The 21,215-nt window shown below is 39.9% G+C and overlaps 1 protein-coding gene across 1 annotated transcript in view; it reads left to right on the top strand.

Annotated features, from left to right (window-relative positions):
* LOC307043403 (uncharacterized protein) overlaps positions 1 to 21,215 on the top strand; it is a 111,853-nt gene that overhangs the window by 46,955 nt on the left and 43,683 nt on the right. The window contains exon 3 of the transcript XR_013809370.1: positions 16,176 to 16,230. The gene's annotated coding sequence lies outside the window, so the exon portion shown is untranslated. The remainder of the gene's footprint in view (positions 1 to 16,175; positions 16,231 to 21,215) is intronic.

Here is a 21,215-nt window from a genome sequence, read left to right as displayed (position 1 = left end):
ATCAAACTATTCAGCCTTTTCAGCACATGATGTGAAATTTCAACTTTTTCAAAATATGTTATACTTTTTGAAATATTCAGCTTTTTAAACAATTTTTTTAACATGGAACTCAATGGGAGGAGCCTTCAAATTCTCTTTTACCTACACCTTGCGCCAAATGCTACTCCTTCCACATACTTTCAGCTAGAGACTTCATTCCAACTTTCAAATGATCACAAGACATTCAGCTATAAAACTCATTTTTCAGATTTTTGATATCTTTTACAGTTCTTGATTTATCAACGTATACGTTTTGGTACATTTTCTGGCCGTTTTTGATTTTATAATAGCCGCTTTCACACCAAGTACTTTGCCGTACTTAGTGCCGGCACTTAGTGCCCCGGCACTTAGTACCCCAGGGCACTAAGTACCAATCGCCTTAACACCGGAGTACTTTTCCCTGAGGGAAGATTACGCAAATGAGCCGCTGACGTCACTTCGTCTTCTTCTGCTTTGGGCTTACTGGCAGGCCGCAAACAACTTCACGGCGTATACTGCCACCCGAAGTCCCCGGCCGGAAGTCCCCGGAGTTGGGGACTTCCGAGTAAATCGCCAGAACGCCGACACCTCCTCATCACTCCACCGCTCCCATGTTTTTTTTGTGTTGCCATAAGTTAGTCTCTCTCCGTTGGTGAGAGGGGCTAATGCTAATAATGCTAATGCCAACAAATACAATGGCGGCTTCAAAACACTTTTCAGAGTTTTACGGGGCGTGGTTTGCAATTCGCCCAGCCAATAGAAATTGGTACTTTTTTGGTACTTTTTTGGTACCACCTCTCTAGCAGGCACTGCAAATGGGGGTAAAAGTTCCCGGCACTAAGTACTCTTTTTGGTGTGAATGCGACATAAGGGGTACTAACGGAACTAAACGGGAAAAGTACGGGGAAAGGTACTCCGCTGTGAACGCGCCTAATGGGTGTCTATGGGACGACTCTTCAAATCTTCTTTTACCTACAACGTGTGGAAAATGCTACTCCTTCCACATTCTTTCTGCTAGAGACTTCATTCCCACTTTAAAATGATCACAAGACCTTCAGTTACTTCAAATCGTTCTTCAGATTAATGATATTTTTTACACTTTTTGAGATATTTAACTAAGTTTGGAGCTTGTTAAAGAGGCCTTCTTCAGATTTTAACATTAATGTGTATTGCGACGCTCGTTAAGTATAGAGTGATTTGATCTCAAGAGTGGAGGAACGCTTTAAATTCGCCCAAAAAATTGTTTTAGACCTGCAATAATTCCCAAACCCTACACTCCTTGGACATAATTTTTCATGAAAAACGTAGGAAAACCTCTCATACGTTGAAAAAAATAATAATTAAGCAAAATAATTAAACAAAATGCCTCTTGAGGGCATGATGTGACAAAAACGTTCAACATGTCTCCATTAAGGCCCATTGTAAATACAGCCAGATCTTTCCTCACAGCAGCAGCCGCACACCTTGAGTTTATATGCCAAAAAGGCCACATTTTGACCCGAAAGTACTTAAAAAGCAGACTCAGATGCTCGTCAGGGTCCTGAGATGCTTCACGCATTGAAATTTCACCGATATCTGCTACGGTTCTTCAACAAAACATTCACATGTAAGAGGTTTATCTCTCATTCAGAACAATGGAAAGGCTCTCCTCTCACTGATTACTGCACATCACCATAGAAACCTTTGATCTCTGGGCTCAAGCACAGGTGTTTTATAACGTCGTTAGCTCAAACATACACACCTGTGTCATGGAAAACGATGATATCATAACTCCAACTGAGATGCTCAGAACGCCACCAAACATCACATGATAGTTAACACTGTGGCCCTGAACAGCTCTAGGTCAAATCTGATGTTACATAATGTGGTGTTACCATGGCAACACATCCCTCGCCATAAAAGACGATGTCGCTGTAACTCCAATTGACACGGTCCGATCATCCCCCAATCTTCACTTGCATATAACCGGTCTATGCCTCAACAGCTCTACGCCAAATCTGAGATCTCACCATATGCCGTTTCCATGGCAACGCATCCCTCGCCAAAAAACACGATGTTGTCGTAACGCCTATGAAAAGGGTCAAAACAGCATCAGACTTCAGATAATGGCTAATGGTCCAGCCCTCAACATGTCTATGTGCCAATAGTGAGTTTTCCTCAAAAGCTATTGCCATGGCAACGCATCCCTCGCCATAAAACACGATATTGCTATAACTCCTATGAAAATGTTAAAAGTGCTCAAACTTCACATGTGTGCTAACAGTCCAGCCGTAAAGACATCTACGTGACAGTTTTGAGATTTCTTCAAATGTCGTTGCCATGGCAACAAAATGCTCACCATGAAACACGGTTTTCTCATAACTTCAGTGAAAATGCTCCAAACGGCCCAAAAATGGGGCGAAGCCTGCGAGCTAGTTCAGGCAGTCAACTCGAGCACTTATGCTGCATTCATACATAACGCCCCCTTGCAACACTACAACCAACCAAACAGAGTCTCCTTAATATGCCGCTCTATTTAACCTGCCAGATCTCTCTCTATGCATTGCTTGCTGCTGCTATTGCTGCAGCTACCTCTACGTCGCTGCTGCTTGCCTGCCCAAACCACCACCCCAGCTTCCACCCCAGCTCCCACCTGTAGGCTCGGGGGTTAGTTATTTGATCATCACTCATCGTGCTATGTATATCATGGAGTGATGATGCCCGAGCCTAGTCGCCAAACTTAACTATATGCTGCTTCTAATAAACATGTTAAAGAAACACGTGGGTTGTCTGACTGAACTTCACAGGTTTGGTAACGATGCAGCCATCAACACATCTAAGCGTATTATGGGGTTTCATCAAAGGCCATTCCCATGGCGACAGATCACTCGCCATCAAGTTAGTTCAAAAGTTTGCAGTTAAAATATTCTGATGCTTTTCAAAGCGTTTTTACTTTCTTAATGCATATTAATTCACTACTACTTACATTTAGTATCTAACTCCTTCAGCCTACTTTCAGCTACAGAAACCATTCAACTATTACATTATTCAGCTATTTCAGGACATCGAGGCTATACATTTTGTTGTTTATACCTTTTCAAACCTTTTCTTTTAAATATTAAGTTTCCTCACTATTTTTTCTACTCTTCCAGTTTAAGATTTCACTTTTAAGTTTTCAACAAAGCCATTGCAATGCATTTGAGCTGTAACAATTTTGATTGGAATCATTTCACTTTTCTGCATTTCTCCGCAACACACTTACTTGGTTTTTGTAGCTAAAAGCAGATACAGAGACCATTCAACTAATAACATATTCAGCTTTTTCTGCATTTTCAGCTAAATTCAGCAACAAATGTAGACAGTTCACAGCATTCGCACGCATTTTCAGCAGGAAATGCATTTTGTAGTTGACATTACAAGGCTTTTTTTCTTTGTTGTTCATTGTTTGGACTTTCTCTGTGTCCCTCTGTCCTTTTGTTAATTTCTCTCTCTTCCTCCCTCTCCCTCTTTTTCTTTTTCCCTCTCGCTCTCTGAGAGGAGTTCAGTTTGGGGAGAGGATGTGGGGAACAGCTGGGCCCCATCACTTCTCATTGCGGGCCTGGGAGAGACATAGCTGACAGAGTGATGCACAAAGCCTGTCCTTGCTAATGACTGCGCCATTCTCCATCATTATCACCATCATTAGGAAATTAGGGGGACAGAAGGTATTTACTGTAAACCTGCCACCTCCCAAGGAGAGATAAATAGAAACTGATAAATGTGATCGTGTGACGCTGCCTGTCTATTAACCTTCCCATTTTCCAGCTCCAGCATATGCACATTTAACAATCATTAATATTCTTTAATTGGGCCAGATTTTAGTGAGGAAAATACTCTGGAAGACGAAGGACTCGTAGTACTTGTAGTTAGAGTTTAGTGTTAAACTGGTGAAGTAGTGTGGTACCCTGAACACACTACCACTTACAGTTAGCTCTTAGCTGTCAATCTGCGAAATGTGGAAATTCAGATTCATGTCATATACAACCATATAACAATGTTTTTTTTTTTGTATTTGTTTATTTGTTTATTTTTATTCTTAGAATTCATTGGACCAGAAGTATTTCCCATTTAGCTTTAGAATCAGAAACTGGATGCTATCCAGAACAACAACATTGAAATCTCACATAAAGAAACAGACAACAGACTTAAAACAAACAAACGTTATATAAAACACTGAAATTTGCAGCGTTTAGTAATGGGAATGTGCAATTAATGTTCAATAAATGCATCATCTTACTTTTTTTAGACACCCTTCTTAGAAAAAACCCAGGTAAATACAAACAGATGTTTCACTTTCTCTGAGAAGCATTGAGAAGTTTAAAAAAATTAAAATTTCTAAAGTATCACAATGAAAGTTGAATAGTAGCCAAACATCCGGTCTATAATTTAAAGCTCTGTTCATGTATGCCTGATATGTAAATCGCAGGAAGACGCCATAATGTTGGTTTACATTTGACCATGTGAGCTCCACTGTGTGACTGACTCGATGCTAATGTAGATCCTGCTAACTGCTTGGCAGCGCTGCAGAGGCTTATTTTCACTGTGTGACAGCGTTACAGCTGGATAACAACAGGGCAGTACTGCTGTCAAGGGCAACCAACAAAAACCCCCACAAACGTTCCCAGTACATGTTTGTCTGGGGGGGAGACCAGCTTGCTCAGCATATACACAGTATGTTCTATGTGGATGCTTACTGTATGAAAAACACACACATAGACACACTGACAAAGACACATAATAAGCTGGGGGCAAGGAGAGTGTCGATTGTAGGATAAAGTAAGCTTTCCCGACTGTTTATCTTTAGTATATCCAGTGACGTGTAACCTTGTTCCTGAGTGGACAGCAGATGTTTTGATCTGCATTTATTCAGATTTTAATCATTTTATGCCAACTAATTTGAGCATTTATTAACCTGCTGAGTTAGTGTAGTCTTTTGTTTTATGTATCTAAACCAAGGCAGGTTTCAGGGGACTTTATATCTACCAAATATGTATCCAACGTCGAAGTTGAGAAGCACTGTTCTTGTGGATTTTTGAGATTCTATGTTGCCCTAAAGGGGCCCTATTGTTGATTTATTTTTGCTTTTTGGGGGGTTTTCCCTTTCCTTTAATGTGTTATATAGGTTTTTGTGCATGTAAATGGTCTACAAAGGTAGCTCCTACCGGAGGGAGTTTATTTCCAACACTACCTCCTCCCCCTGCATGAAACAACTTCATTGGACTCCTTTGTTTACATGTCAACACATCACAGTGGAGGCACATAATACAAAGGACTCCTTAAAAATATATAAAAATATATATCAATGATTATTCCTTGACTTTTGTGATAGATCATTCTGTACCGTGTTTACCGCTGCCATGATTTCCAGTGCGACCTGAAAAGACACAGGGGCCATCACCACAATGAGTGCAGACGTTACCACTGAGTGGACTTTATTAGGCATTAAATGGGCACAGCTAGCATTCCCAGTGATTCATACAGTAAGTCATCCAAACGAGAATGTTCTCAGCTTGTGTGCGCTGCGTTGATAGGATTGCATTGTGTTTATGGTGTGTATCAACGCCAGAAAGTGATTTTGGGGCCCCCATCTGACAGACATCAATCACGTGTTCACTAACTGGCTGTCCGGTGATCAGAGAGTGTGCGGGTAGGTTGACAGGTGAGAAAAAACATCATCCTTTTAGAACACCTTAGTGGACTCCGTCAATGCAGCTGATGAAATTAGATAACACAAGTGTCATTTTATAATGAAAAACAAAAACGCTGATGCGCATTTGATGCAGCAATTAGAGGGGGTCCCTAATGATGATAATTTGAGTTTTAATTCTGAACCCACTAGTGACTGGCAGAGTCTATCAATTACTGCATTAAAACAGGCCCCAGCTGCAGCAGCCACGGCAGCCGCCTCCCAAATTGTCGTCTAAACTGCTGTCGTCTCCTCTCCCATCGCTCGCCGCCGTAATTGCAGTTTAACCAGTTCATCATAATCACACAACAGTTTCCTCTCCTGGTAGAAGGGGGGATGTGATTTCACTTCAGACTGTGTGCCATGAAGTGTGTGTGTGTTTTACATTCTAAAACAGTGTTTGATCTTATTCATTTCAATAAGTCAGGGAATCATGTTTACTAAGGTTAAGATATAGTTTATTAAGGAGTTGTGGTATTGATTCAATTCAAGACTTTGTGGCCATGTTCATAAAAAATCTAAATTCTCATTGGCTGAAAGCTCTTTTAATTGTGCTGCAAAGTGGGAGGAGCTTTATAAATGTATCACACATGCCTTATGGCGCTTTCACACCGGAGTACTAACTAGACTCCGGAACTTAGTTCATGAGAACCTTTTCACCCCCTTTTCAGTCCCTGCTAGAGAGCAGGAACTTTCATGGGAGAAAAAGGTTCCCATTTCTGATTGGCTGGGCGGATTGCAAACCACGCCCCGTAAAACTCTGAACTAAAGAGTTCTGCTGAACTAAGTACGGCAAAGTACTTGGTGTGAAAGCGCCTAATTTAATATGGTGTGTCTCCATACAACACAAGGTGCCAACAGCAGTCCTGCATGTGTCTATTTTTCCAACCCAGTTTATATTGGACAACGCCCACTTCCGCATGTCTTAAGCGTCAACCCAGCGTAAGGTTATATTAAATATTCCGATGGCCCAAGAAAGCTGTAACATTTTGCTGCATTGTTTCTACTTACACTGACTGCAACGCAAGGTGCTACAGCAGCTACCAAAGGTGTGCTTGAAGGGGAGAGACCCGCTAATTCCTGTTAGCTAATTCTTATTCTCGGAGCTGCTTCGATGCAGAAGTGGGTGTGTTTAAATCTAAACTGGTTTGGAAAAAATATATACATGTTCTGCCATGGTGATGGTCCCTAAACGTCACACCCTAGCCTCACTGACACCCTCCCCACCCTACAGTTAATAACAAATAAAAAAATTAAAAAACACATTACTAGATTGCTCCACAGGAAGTACAAACTAATATATAATGCACTATTTTACCCATGAACCTGCATTTAACAATAGTTTCCAGCAAAGACTTGAAAGAGATGTAATTTCCTACTAACGCTGTTCATTAGAGTCTGTATAAACAAATACATATAAATTATTTGATTAAATTATTTATGTATACATAAATAAAAATATAACATTCTTGAAAAAAGGCTTATGTAACTCCTCATCTGGAAAAATCTTCCTCTTCTTCCTTTTGTTATTGTTTTTCACCTTGAAAGAACAAAAGCAAACATTTCAAGGTAGAACTACTCAAGCATGTTTTTCTGCATCCCAGCCACATGCCACTTAGCATGATGAGCTCTTCCTCTGCCAGCTGCACGCTGCAAGACAAACAGCACAAGCATGCACTCTTCACTTATTGGTAGTGTTGCTGATCTGTACGGTAAAGCTCATTCTGCCGTTTCATGGAACGTACATCAAAGTGGTGCAGGGAAAAGTCCTACAACTCAGAAACGATTTAGCATTTTAGCACATCTGGTTCTCTTCAATGCTTTTTTGAACATGTTTTTTGGTTTAGAAGCCTGAAGAAATTCTAGCTTAAAAGATGTTCAGGTTTTTATCATAAAATAAGTCAGTAAATATCTTACTTGTGAATACCCAAAGTCTCTATGTAAGTTTAAGATGGAGGTTGCTAACAAATGTCTAGATGAGACTACTAAACTTCATCACGCCGAACATTAGCCGCCTTACGCTTAGCTACCTTACGCTTCGCAACCTTACGCTTAGCGATGGGGATGTTTGTAGTTCGTTTATAGCCTAACTTCAGCTTTTTAATTCTGGCGATTGCAATTATGCTACAAAAAATCACTCAAGTGGTGTTAATATGAAGCTATCCTCCTGAACAAAACTTCAACAAAAATATCATACATGTGTGTTTGCCAAAAATATTTTTTCTGGAATAGTCCAAATGAGAAATCCCATTGTGTACAGGCAATGCTAACTTTCGGGTCAACCTACAAAACACATGAAACAATACCACATCACTATTATTTGCTGCATATGTTGGGATACCAAAGGAACCGATAGGAACTTTTGTTTAAAAAATAGTTTAACAGTGCTGCATGTGCAATGTCAGTCTATAGCATAGGCTGATTTTGCGGAGGGGGCAGGGGGGTCCTGGCCCCCGTAGTGGCTGAAATATGTTACAGCATTACTATGTCTAAAATTGTTCCAATACAAATATTTCGTATATCAATATTTTAATATATAAAATGATTGTTACATGATTGTTACAATACAAATCGGAATAATATCATGTTTTGTTTGAAATAATTTCATTTTTGAGCAGTCGCATGTTGTGACGTGTGTGTGTGTGTGACGTATGAGGTTAAGGACACAAGTTCACACGCTTTTTTTTTTAATACAAATCCTTCAGCTATTGTATTACAATAATTAGCAGTAATGGTTATGCAGAGATTTTTAAAACGTCCAATTTCTGGGATGTTTAAGGCGTCTACTTCTGCACTAAGTAGGACTGGTTAATAATATTGTAGCGTGTTCAAGTAACCAAGGGATATAGTAGTTATCAAATAAGTATAAGATTATAGTTTATTTATTTTACCTTTATTTAACCAGGATAGGTCTCATTGAGATTAAAAATCTCTTTTTCAAGAGAGTCCTGGCCCAAGAAAGAAAACAGCACAGTACGGCGGGCATGAGGCGTGCATGACGGAACGAGTTGTGTTTGTATGTGGAAAAGTCTTACTCAGTGCTGTGAATGCTGGCTTTATTGCTACTGTATCCGTAGCACCCCACGCAATAGTTGGAACTGTGTACTGACGTCAGTAAAAAAGGTTTGCCCCCCCAAGCGCAAATGTCACACTAGGCCTATGGCCTATAGTGCCCGCTATTCCGCATTTTTTATTGTGTTTGGAGAGATATGCTAGCTCCTTTGCACAAAACATGTGTAGGGCGACTTTAATAACAATTAAACCTTATTTAAAACGTGCGTTTAACTTATTCAAAGCTTTGTGCTAAGCAAACAACCCCAAACCCCAGCTGATAATTTGCGAAAAGGATATTTTCTTTTAAGCTGTGGCTAAATAAGAAAGCAAACCTTCTTTTCCCATACATTATAAGTATTATTTTAAATATAAGCATATGTAGTATAAATACACAATCTTTTATTATTAACGCGTCGTAATTACACAATCTGGAAATCCCAGCCCACATCCAAACATCTCTCCCTATCCCTCTCAATCAGCGATGTTGTTTTCGCTTCCAAAAGTTTCCAGAAGAGCAGACGAAGAAAGAAGGCGGGAGGCGGGATCAGCTGGCCTGTGATCTCCTATGCGAGCCAAGCTGTCTGATTGGCTGCAGGGCTGGAGGGCCATCTTGCCTCTCTGGCAGGCAAGTGGCTCAAGCCGTTTGGGTGGGGAGGTGTGTATGTGTGATTGTCTGTGTGTGTGGAGGTGAGAGGGGGGTAAGGACTTGGAGAAGCAGAGGGTGAAAATGTGTGGGTGTTGGAGTGTTGGGGGGGGGGGTTATGTCTGAACTGTGAAGATGAGAAAGGATGTGTGTGTGTGTGTGTGCGTGTGTGTGTGTGTGTGTGTGTGTGTGTGTGTGTGTGTGTGTGTGTGTGTGTGTGTGTGTGTGTGTGTGTGTGTATGTGTGTGTGGGTGCATTGTAGCATATGTGTGTTTCACTGCATGTGTGTGTTCATGCGCAAAAGGGAATCTGTAAGTGTGTAAAAAATTAGGAATCGTCTAAAGCGATCTCATTCGATGTATTTTTATTTCAATGTATTGTTTCAATCTGTAAACAGTAGCAGCTACTTCTATATTTGTATATGGTAATTAAAGGAATTTGGAAGATGGCGCAGCCTTTAGCCTTTCATGTACAATTTGTTAGCCAATAGAAGCGCAAGTGTTTCATAGTTGTTTCACTATGTTACGGAAGTAAACACAGGAGTCAAAACGAGGCGTTGGGGGGAGTGTGTGGGAAAGAAACTCCCTCTGACATGAATTTTGGGAATTTAACCTTGGAAACTATTTACACGCACTAAAACCTATATTATACTAGAGGAAAGGGAAACCGGACAAAGTATTATAGGGCCTCTTTAATAGACCCAGCACATTTTTGACAAAAATATCACAATGAAAGACCAGTTTGAATGTAATCCATTCCACTTCTTTTTGTACGCCATATAATAATTTTAAACACATTTGTAAAATTTGATTTAAAACTCGAACTAATTATGTAATTTGTAACTAATTGCATGCCATGAATCAAAAATGGCACCTTATACCTCCATCTCTTTGCTACATAATTAAATATATTCAGACCACAAATGAACGAAGTGTTTGTTTGTGACAGTGAGATATTTGCATCCCATAGTGTATTTTCGTGCAGCAAACACATTCTCAAACCTCAGATGGTGAAGCCTAGCCTGTTGATGGGCGGTTCAGAGCGTAGCAGCCGGCCTGTGTTGGCTCTGCTCTGGGCTGTAGCAGGGACAAAGCACAGGCTGAAATGTTAAACCAAGGTCCTTTGTGTTATTGCTGACATTATGTTTCATTCCCTAATTCCCCCCCGGCGTGCACTTTTGATGATCGTACAGCACACGCAGACACAGACACTGAGTGGGCGTAGTGGAGTAGGACAGATAATGACCAGTACTTGTGCCGTAATAGCCGCTAACGCCAGAACAGTGGGGGGTTTGACCCTGTCCCTTCAGCTGCACATTCCTCATCGTAAAATGTGGAATCTGTTTTAAATGTATTACTTCTGTAGGAAAGAAATTCAAACAGGCCCTATTATGCTTTTTTAGCTGTTCCCTTTGCTGCAGTGTGTTATATACTGTAGGTTTGTGTGCAGGTAAATGGGCTGCATAGGATAACATCACAAAGTTTATGCTAGGGGGAGTTTATACTCCCCCCCCCCCCTACCTGAAAGCCCCAATTGGACTTTTTAACTTCCATAACATAATGACATCACTATGTTACACACTATTAACTAGCGCTCCAACACATTGTGGGGGGAACAAAATACTAATATGAACCTAGAAGTGAGCACATCTCCTCTTTACTAAAATAAGCATAATACTTTGAAATCCTTGAGTGAGAGGAATATATTTCCTCAACGCATAATTTTGAGGAATAACAGGATAAATCTAGTAGACTGTGTTTGTAATTAAAAAAACAAAGATCACGGAAAGACAAATGAGACAAGCAAACAAACCGTTTTACCCTACGATGAATTTGCCAACCCATATGTTATGTTTGTATAAGTTAAGAAAAAGCATAGGTGGAAGATGTGAAGAAACTGAATTAAATTATTGAATTCACTGATTTTGAATTATAATGGTTGATTTGAACAGTTGATGGGAATGACTGAACAGCTAAACTATTAGGTATAAGTTATTGTAAAGCACTGTCAAGTGGATTGGAGCTGCATATTAAGTGATATTTCTTTCATCCGTTACCCCTTTCACATTATCACATTTAATTTTTTAAAAACAGAATAGAGTCACATCTTAAGTTAGCTAATGTTAGCAAAAACTGGCTAACACAGCTATCAAGCGAATAGCTACATCAGAGAAGCTGATAACATTAGACGTCACCGACATCAGTTGTTTTGCTTTCTCCTTTTTTCCTTGTTTACCTAAAAGGGATTTAAAATAGGAAGGACATGTTTTTTTAAAGATGACATTAATTATCTTTAGCCAGAAAGGATAAAGGCCATCATCCCTTTGTTAACACTATATGCCTCCATGATGTAACTTTGGTGTAATTTCATACGTATAACTGTGACCCAAGTTGTGTTTTCAAACCCAGCACCTCTATTTTCTTTTGACCATACATTGTGGGTTTCTTGTGTTATAAAAAAGTACCATCCCTAAAAACATTAACATGAACACCTGCACATCATGTTGGAGGAGTTAAGTTGAAATCAACGCAAGTTAGTTACAATTTAAAACTCATTTAACCTTTCACAACCTCCAATGGTGGTGTGTGTGTGTGTGTGTGTGTGTGTGTGTGTGTGTGTGTGTGTGTGTGTGTGTGTGTGTGTGTGTGTGTGCGTGTGTGCGTGTGTGCGTGCGTGCGTGCGTGTGTGTGTGTTTCTCTGTGTGTGTGTGTGTGTGTGTGTGTGTGTGTGTGTGTGTGTGTGTGTGTGTGTGTGTGTGTGTGTGTGTGTGTGTGTGTGTGTGTGTGTGTGTGTGTGTGTGTGTGTGTGTGTGTGTGTGTGTGTGTGTGTGTGTTTCTCTGTGTGTGTGTTTCTCTGTGTGTGTTTCTCTGTGTGAGTGTGTGCGATCCAGTTTGAAGTTTTGTTGCTGTGACACTCATGGCCTTCTGGAAACCAGACACCCCCTGTGGAGAACAGAGAGACGTGTCACCTTGATCATTGTGTCCCCTGGAGACTGCCACACACACACACACACACACACACACACACACACACACACACACACACACAAACAAACACACATTCAAATTACTATTGTTGTGGGTATTTGCACTAACTACATTAACCTCCACCATCTTGACATTGACCTGTGACTACTAATAATAATGAAATGCTACTCTGCCCTATATCCAAGCGACTTACCTTTCTGTCCTTGTGAGGACACCTACTTTGACGCTGTTAGCATTTAGTCATATCACCAGTCATACTGTGCATCAGAGATTGATTGTTATTAGATATAACTACATAATCAATTTCAAAGATTAACACATAACTATAGTTTTTTTATTTGTAATATAATGTAGAATAAACAAAGCACCGTTTTGTTCAATATCAATTTCTTACATGTAAAGCAGAGGAATAAGTGTTTGCTTAAGTGTTTCAAGTAATTTAAATACATGTCAGTAATAATAGCAGATCTCTATTTCATTTCGGTATTTTTCCTGATAATAACACAGTATAATTTTGGCCACCATGACAAAATGCTAAATATTGACACAGATCAGATGATTATCTGTGTGAGGACATTTTGTCAGTGCAGCAGTGAGAATATGAAAGGATTTTAGAGAAAAATAAATACATAACAATAAATAAACATATGTACGGTAAGCAGCACAACAAATTGTGTGTTATATGGGCAGTGCTGAACATTGTTTCCAGCAGTGGGGTTCACACATACGAATGGATATATGAAGAGGCAGCTTCTAGCTTTACATGATCAAGATGATTTCACAGCCCTCAAATCAATTAGGAGCCAAAAGACAATATGGATGTCGGCTGGCCAGCGGCCGCAGCCTCCCACTGGGGAAATCTTCGTCTTTTCTTTCCAAGCACGACTTCCAAGGACGGGTGTGATGTCTAGCGAGTGGATGGGTGGGGGGGGTCCGTGGTGGCGGCGACGGCAGGGAGCAGTGTCTCTTGTGACAGGTGATAAAGTTTGAAATGCCAACCCAGTGCTCTCCAGGCACAGGTGTGGAGAATATGTCCAGGAATAGCCAAACCCTCTGTTCACAAGTCTCTTGACACCGCCGCGACAAATATCGCCCCCGCTCAACAACCGCCAATGATACGTGTCACCTTGGGTGTTTTTTCTGCGCTTCCCACTGCAGTATTACTCTGGATGTTAGCATTAGGCCAGTAGGAATTTATTCACCCTTTCATTTTGAAGTACAAAAGGCCCTAATCAGAGAGAAAAAGGACAGTGGCTTGTATTGTAATAGTTGAAGTGGAATCCCTAGTTCACTGCATTATGTCAAACAAGTGGAGAAATCCAAAGCTATTTACCCATCTTGATTGTTATGGCAGGAGTTGCCGATTGTTGCCGATATCAGCCAAATAAATGCCTCTTCTTCAATGTAATGGAACTATACAGTAAAGCCCTTCACTTGTTTTTGCCAAAAGTCCCAACAAATCTAGACGAACTCAGCAGCATCTATTTTCTTTCTACTTATACCAAAAATCGAGAGAATATCTCCACCACCCGGGTACTCACCCAACAAAATAGAAATACAACAAAAATAGCACTAGAGTCAAAAGGAAAAAAATATCTTTTATTTTGTGTTAAAAGACTGAAAGATAGTCACTAAGAACAGACTTAATTACATTACATATATTTAAACTCTGTTTGATATAACCTCCCTGTACACTCTAACAGCAGAGTTTGAAAGAAGTTGCAAGCTCTAAAAGTCTATATCGTACATTGGCTACAATAATTACACCAAATAATCCTAATTTAAGGTCCATTTGATGGCTTTTCCGAATTTTTAACCACATATAATGGATGGAGCAAACTCCATTTGCTGAGAAACTCAGTTGTCTAAGAGAAAACATTAGGATACAACATTAAAAAACAATAAATACTGCTGTTTGTGTAATAAAGTCCCAATAAGTTCAATGTTAACACATCTTATGTATGACACTAATGGCTAGTCTCTATAGTATATATACCTGTAGGCAGATCTCTGCTTTAAATGGCTTGTAGTTTCATTTCAGTAACTTCATAATTAGTCCAAGTAAAGCCTCAGCAGTCTCCTTATGCACAGGCAGACAATGGCCTTTTGAATGTTACACTGTAGACCCAAAGAAATACACGGTAGAGTGTAGTTCCTTGTAATTTCGGACAGCTGTTGTTCTTATCGCAGCTCATTTGACCATTTACTCTGATGTTTTACTATTTTCACATTAGCCTCCTGACCACAGTCTCTGTGTGGCGACAGTGGCTTCAAGATGTTTTCAAATCTCTTCTCCTAATGTCTTGCTGGGGGTGGCCATCTGTTTCTGCATCTCCCACCGAAGCTGTGCCGGGGACGGCTCCTGGCTCCGGTCTTCACTCGGCTTCTGTTGGGGGTAATAATCTGCGCTGGTTCTGGGAGCCCAACTGGTGTCCATGAGTTTGTCCTTTACCGCCACTCATCCTTGTCCCAGTCACGCCACAGTGAGGGCAAAGAGCCATGCCGTGATAGAGTGGACTTCAGGGGGCTACTTTCATCGCTGAGAGGGGAATCTGGGCAGCCAAAGTGGAGTCACTCTCTCTACACTGCAGCATCTGCCCTTCTTAGCATCTTATCTCACATTGTAATGTTTGTCGTTTTAGGCTCTTATCTCTACACTCTCATCCAAAGGGACATGTTCACATCATGATTCAGCTTTAGGGGCAGTAACACTTGCACAGTTGCAGGTGTAAACATATCCATGCAGCCGGCTAAATAATTGTTTCCACTCGGAAAGATGGAAAGGATTTTTAAATAAATGTCTCTGTTGTTTTAACATCTTTTTTATTCTTTGGTTCTTCCGCTGTCACATTTCTGAAATCAATTTGGGTTGGTTTAAAAAAAACTAGGAAAGGTTATCGAAAGATAAAGGCTTTGAAAGGAAACATTGGCATCTGGCCACAAATGGACATTTTCTCCAATTTCACAGGCTGATAAGATGCCAGATTGGATATGATTCATTGTCCAAAGTTGAAGTAGTTTTCTTATTTTGCCCAGTGAATACATTCAATTTGAATACACACATTGTTTTTTCATGTCTACATCTGTCAGGCCATCACAATAACTGTAGGTTTAATAATCTGTACGTTTCCCTACAAGAAAGACTCAATGTTTACTGCGATCGAAAAAATATTGTGCATATATCACTATGTTCATTATCAGCTAAAATAAGTTAGAAAATATTGGTAGAAATCCAATGCAGCCATTCCTATAAATGATTATATGCAGCTTTGCAACATTAATAAATACTGTATATAAAAAATATGTAATTTAATTAAAATTCAGAATAACACTGTTCACTCTCACTACAGTATACAGTAACTAGAATACTAAATAAGAGCCATTGCTCTATAGCATAATACCATAATATGGTGTGGATGGGGTTAAAGATCAAAAACAGGCATCTGTAGATGTCAGACCATCAAAACTATTTCTGATCTTAACTTCTGGAACCCAACGGTTTTAAAGTTCTTAAAGGCGCCCTATTGTTATTTTTCAGGTTGTCCCTTTCCTGTACCTGTAGGTTTATGTGCATGTAAATGGTCTGACATATCACTGACACTACTAGAGCATGAGGAGGTCACCACCAAAGGACAAATGTTTTCCTGGGAGAAAAAAAAAAAAAAAGAAGTTATTTCTGTATTGTTATAAAGAAATGTTTTGGGCCATTTCAATACATTTTTTAATTATGATGTAAAACTGACATGATTTTTTGTATTTTTTCATCTAGATCGACTGCGATACCGGTCCATGCAACTGTCCAAAGAGTGCCCAGCGTTCTCAATGTAAGTATATTAATGTGGTAGAAAAGAAAGTTGTGATTTATTTATATATATATATATATATACAGTATATATATATATATGGTGTGTTTGTGAACCATCAGTTTAAATATGTAATTTTTTATATTCTGAGTCCGTCTTCACATATAAAAAATTACCAATAAAGGGCTGTGCATGATAAAAGATCCTTGTAACCATTTAAAACCATCATTCATGATGACGCTCTGAATAAAAATCAAATACCCAAAATAACTACTACGAAAATGTATTTCCGGCAGAAACAGCGAATAAAAAGGGAGATGGTGAAGGAGTCCTGATTTTAATCTCTTTCTCCACTTTCTTTTATAGTTTCATTAACCACAAATAGGCTTATACTTCACACTGTTATTTATTTCCTTGTGAAGTCTGTGAAGGACACTGTAGACTCTTTATTTCAGTTTTATCAGTCAACTTATCTAGTTTGCTTCCCGTTCGTGTGACCAGTCACATAACCAGACAAGTAGTTTCCAAATCAATCAGGCCGTCAATGGACCAAAGTCAGGACTTCCTCTCAGGCCCTTGCTTCTGCAAATGTGCTGATTTTGACAGTGAGCCATTATAGGGGTGACTCGAGCCATAGATCAGGGTAATTGTGGCATTAGGCAGCAAATTGGAGCTAAAATAACCAGATGCAGGGGCAGATAGCCGCGTCCCTCTCCAGTGCCGGTTATCCTGTAAGTTCAAGGAGAGTTCAAGCATAGAGAAGATACTGTAACCCCCAACGGGTCCGAGCGTGCGGCCTCCTCCAGAAATTATCTTCACAAATATACGATTTCCGAAGGGTGTAATTGTCTTCACGCTTATGGTCATTCATGCCTCATTTCATTTTCCATAAGTCTATATTTTTACTTGGCCTATTACAAGGAGATGTTGCACCTAAGGCTGGATGATGATATGGCCTTTCTTTTTTTCCTTTCCTACGCTTTTCACTGAAAACTCCTGTCAATATGGATTGTAAGAGATGGCGGTCATGTAAACTTTTATGATAGCAATAAAGATCTGCAGCACTGCCCACCATCAAGCCCCCCCTCCCTCCCTCCCACATTTCCACCCCCCATTTCCCATCCAATCCCACATCCCTGCACCCTTAGCAGAGAGAGAAACATGGGACCTGACACTGTTCATTAGGAGGCTATTGTCCAACGATGTTCACCTCTGACATCAATTTTCTCGTTTCCTGATGCGTACTTGTGTTGCATCATGTATAAAACCGTGTCACTGCCAGTTTGAAGACTTTACTTTATGATGTTTAGGGGAAGCAGTTTCCTATATTTATCTTAGTAAAAAGTTAAAAAAAAAGATTATTTTATTAGATGATAATTGTTATTGTGACAACTACATTTGCATGTAATTCTATCAGTTGTTTTTTAATGGTACATTTTTTATTTTCTTAAAGGGGCCCCATAATGCTAATTTTCAGTTCCATATTTGTATTTTGACATGTTCACATGCTTTAATGTTCAAAAAGGTCTTTATTTTTATCATACTGTCTGTGCTGCAGCAACTCTTTTCTCCCTCTGTCTGAAACCAGAGCCCAGTCTGCTCTGATTGGTTAGCTGGCCGTGATTGGTCTAGCCCTTAGATATGTCCCGTCCCTTAGTTTTGTGTTGGATCGCTTGCAAATAGAAGCGCGAGTGTCACATAGGGATGTCATTAAGTTACGGAAACAACTCCAAAGTCTAATGGAGGCGTTTCAGGCAGGGGTGGTAGTGTGTGGGAGAGAAACTCCCTCTGGAGGGAACTTTGGGATTTTAGCCCTTGCAGACCATTTACATGCACAAAAATCAAATTGAGCAAAACAACAACATTTGAAGATAAAACCCTTAAATGCAATTTGTAGTAATGTCTGCATAAAACATAAATTGGCTTGTTGCCAGTGTGCATACTTCAGTAGTATCCATCAACATTACAAGTATTTGTCACATTTTCTGCTTGATTTTAGTTTTTAAAACTAGTGGATGTGTGATTAAGCAACTAATACTGTTTTGTTTTTCTTGTAATTCAAATAAAATGTGGTATTTATATAAACTGTCTAACGCTACAAGCCGCTGCATGACTTCTAAGACAATTGCAAAGAATCATCCTTTCAGTCGCATCACTTCATTAGCTTCTACAATGGGACAATGAGTCCAATTACCCACAATCCCCATTCCTGTTCTCTATGGCTCCATCTCTGACCGTCTGCGGGGGCTGGCTCGTTGCCAGGGTGTATTCAGCGTGCTCTGATTCACCGTAGTTATCTAAAATGTTCATAATTTTGCAATTTATTCAGACCGTGTGACAGCATTTAAGTTTTACCCGGTTTTCTCAAATTCAGATGAGGCCTGAGGCAGATTGGCTAAATGAATGGTTTTACGGATCAGCTAATATGGAAATGTGGCTGCAATTAAAGAAGATGTTTTGAGGTAAAAGGAAGAAGGGGATATTTTCTTGGCAATTAAGATATTAGAATAAAACATGTCATTTCCCCAACCACCAGACTAAAAGAACATGAACTAAAAAACAATAGTCATCTTGTCACCAGCCACTTTGACAAAAGGCCCAAAGAGGAAGCCAAGCTTGACACAACTTTTTACATGTGGGTTGGGAGGTGGGGGTTGGAGGGGTGGGGGTGTCCGTGGCTTTAGGCAATGACTAAAACACAATCAACCTTCTCCTCATCTCCTCGTGCCGCCGTGGCCCACAGCCCCCTGCTAATTAAAGTGATACAACATCTCACAGGCCAGTGCGCACATCTAATGGGCTGGGTGAGGCCCTCCCGCCTCATATACCCTCACTCTATAGCTGTGACACACACACACACACACACACACACACACACACACACACACACACACACACACACACACACACACACACACACACACACATACACACAGAGGCTACAGATCATGAACCCAGCGTGGTAGCACCAATCAAAGCCTCTTATTCTGATCCCATAATCGAATGTGTATCTGACCTTAAACAGGGGCCTTGTCATATCTTTAGGCTCATGTCATATCACACTGATACGGAGAATTAGGTACATGTAGGTGTCCAGAGTAAAACGTGATGTATTGCTCTTCAGACACAGCAAACAAAGACCAGGAAAAATAAAAGACATCAAGGTCACAGAGCATATTCGATAGATACAATCAGTTCTAGGGAGTTTATCAAACCCTGTACCTCTAAAAAATTTCAACTTTTTATGAGCCTTGGATTCAGTCTTGTAAAATGCTGTTTTTCGGGTAATCCAATGAGATTTTAAATTATTAACATGTAGACAAACATGGGGTTATTTGTTTGTTTCAAGAAAAGAATGCAGGAAAAGTTGTTGGTTATGGTTCTTGTTATGTGGAAACCCAAACGGCAGAAATTGCTGTTAAAATTAATTGCAATTTTACTTATTGATTTTGATTAATGCTGTAGGAGCATGAAAACCTTCAACTTAGGTCAAAATGCAGTATATTTTTAATTTGAGCTATGGAAAGCCTAAAATACTAATTGAAAAAAATCTGAAAAAAGTTAAACTTAAGCAAGACTACCCCAAAAATGATCTAAATTTGGAAAAACAATGGTAGAAAAATAGACTAGATAAGACTCAAAGGACTAAAGATTGATCTGCAAAAGAAAGTATATAGACGACAAAAAAATAAAGTATAAAACAATTAGGGATAAAACCAAGACAAAGGAAGAAGGGAGAAAGGGAACAATATAAATATAGCACAAGAGTGCAAAAACTGTAGACAAAGACAGGCACATGGGACAAAGAAAAAAAAGTTAGATTTTAAAGAAAATTAAACAAAACTGAAAATAGCTGGAGAGAAAATAAAAAGCTATGCTTCTTAAACAAAGAGTAAAATCAACTGCCAATAGAGACAGAAATATCAATATCAAAACAAAGAAGGAAAGGTAAACAGAGATACAATGATGGACTTCTGATATAGAGATGGAGAGAAAACAAAGAAGAGGCGAAGCAAACACTCCTCCAGCAGCCTGTGTTTGGTCATTTGGAAACTCTTCTTCTTGTTCTTGGATGATGTTCTCCTGAACCCAGTGTGTGTGTGCAAGTGTGTGTGTGTTTGCACGCAAACACACATTGGCCGCCATTGCTCGGGTTTTGCCTGCCAACATCAAAAATGAAGTGGTCAGCGGACAGCTTGGCTTGTCACAGGAAGCAGTAGGCAGCCACGCCACATGTAGCTCAGAGGACAGGCCAAGGAGGGGCGGGGGGGTGAGGACTGGGGGAGGGAGGGGGTTTCTTGGAGGAAAATAAAGGGGATAAGGCCGTAAGGAAGCGTCTCCGAACACCCCCTAACCTGATCTCATCACGCCACATCTGCTGATGTGAACCCGTGAGGTGCAGGTGCTCAAGGGAAGGTGTCGTCATCCATATTTGATGAGTTTTACACATTTTCTTTGTAAGGCTTACATTTTACATTGGTTTGAACTATGAGACCCCCCCCCCCCCCCCCCCCCACACAATTAATAATGAACACAACTTTGTTACTCCGGTCTCAGATTTGGTGACAGACGTCCTAAGAGTTGTTGAATTTGGTGTGTTCATTAGCTTTAATGTAATGTTGACAAACATGGTTATAACGAAGAAGTGATTTTAATCGTCTAAACAGATATCTATATCTGTTTTACAAGCATTTAGGGCGGCATGAATATGAATTTACCAAGAGGGGAACTCTTTTTTCTGATTATACAGACACCACATGAACGAAAACTTATTTCGAAAAAGTAATGAAAAAGAAACATCAGTCGTCCATCCATCCTGTGATCTGGATCTGCTTCACAGTTATATGAGTTGTTCCTTGGCTTCGTAGTTTCTTTCCTATAACCAAGTGTTTCTCTAATCCTGCTGAGAGACAAATAGACAGACAAACTGAGTGCAAAACATAACCTCATTGGTGACGATAAAAGCAAAAGACTAGTTCAAAATAACTTGAAACAATCGCAAAAAT

Source organism: Notothenia rossii, assembly GCF_949606895.1.
Source record: "Notothenia rossii genome assembly, chromosome: 6".
Taxonomy (NCBI): domain Eukaryota; kingdom Metazoa; phylum Chordata; class Actinopteri; order Perciformes; family Nototheniidae; genus Notothenia; species Notothenia rossii.
Note: the sequence above shows the minus strand (reverse complement) of the source record. Positions and strands in the feature narration are given on the sequence as shown.